The sequence below is a fragment of the Penaeus monodon genome, chromosome 30 (genome assembly GCF_015228065.2).
Source record: "Penaeus monodon isolate SGIC_2016 chromosome 30, NSTDA_Pmon_1, whole genome shotgun sequence".
In the NCBI taxonomy this organism is placed as follows: domain Eukaryota; kingdom Metazoa; phylum Arthropoda; class Malacostraca; order Decapoda; family Penaeidae; genus Penaeus; species Penaeus monodon.
In genome coordinates this window covers 12,152,641-12,153,290 of record NC_051415.1, presented here as the reverse complement: position 1 = coordinate 12,153,290, position 650 = coordinate 12,152,641, and the positions used below count along the sequence as shown (strand labels likewise).

Below are 650 nucleotides of genomic sequence, written 5' to 3'. Positions count from 1 at the left end.
AAAAAGTTGAAAATTGGGCGGATGACTGAATTTCTTCATCCACATCAACAAATAGCGTAAATCCACAGCGCCGCGCGGGAGAGAAAGTCACTTACATATTCATTGAATCGCAAAAGCCCCCGAGAGGAAGCTCTTGCGCGAGCTCGGTCTGCAATACGACTCTTGCAACATAGCGCAATGCTCCTTCCCTCACCTGGAATCCCGACAATGCTCAAGATGGTTGCATTTCCTGTCAGCTGTTCGGAATGGACGCTAGCATTTATGAAGGAAATGCCAGTGTTACCGCGACCGACCGTCGCTTTTTATTCTGTTCTTTCATTTTAACCTTTATTTTTTTAAACTTTATCCTTACCCCTTGTTTCGTTCTTAATTATTTTTTTCTCTCTCTCTTTGTATTCGGTTCATTATGCTCCTCCCCTTTTTGATTGTGTTGATATAGCTCATCTTTTCGTCTGCCGAATCCGCGGATTTGCAGAATCATGCAACTCGCTCTTTGTTCTCGTGACGGTGCTGTCGATATTTTAAATGTGATTTTTTTTTTTTCAAATTTCTCTATTCATAATTATCCTTTGGATGTTCTGCTCCAATTTTGCGCGCCTGTTGCAGAATTTGCCTCCGATTCTCTCGCTTATTCTGCTTCCGACCCTGGG

General features: G+C 42.8%; 1 protein-coding gene across 1 annotated transcript in view; it reads right to left on the bottom strand.

Moving 5' to 3' along the window:
• Positions 1 to 650, bottom strand: part of LOC119592524 (trafficking protein particle complex subunit 12-like) — a 77,906-nt gene that overhangs the window by 878 nt on the left and 76,378 nt on the right. The window lies entirely within an intron of this gene.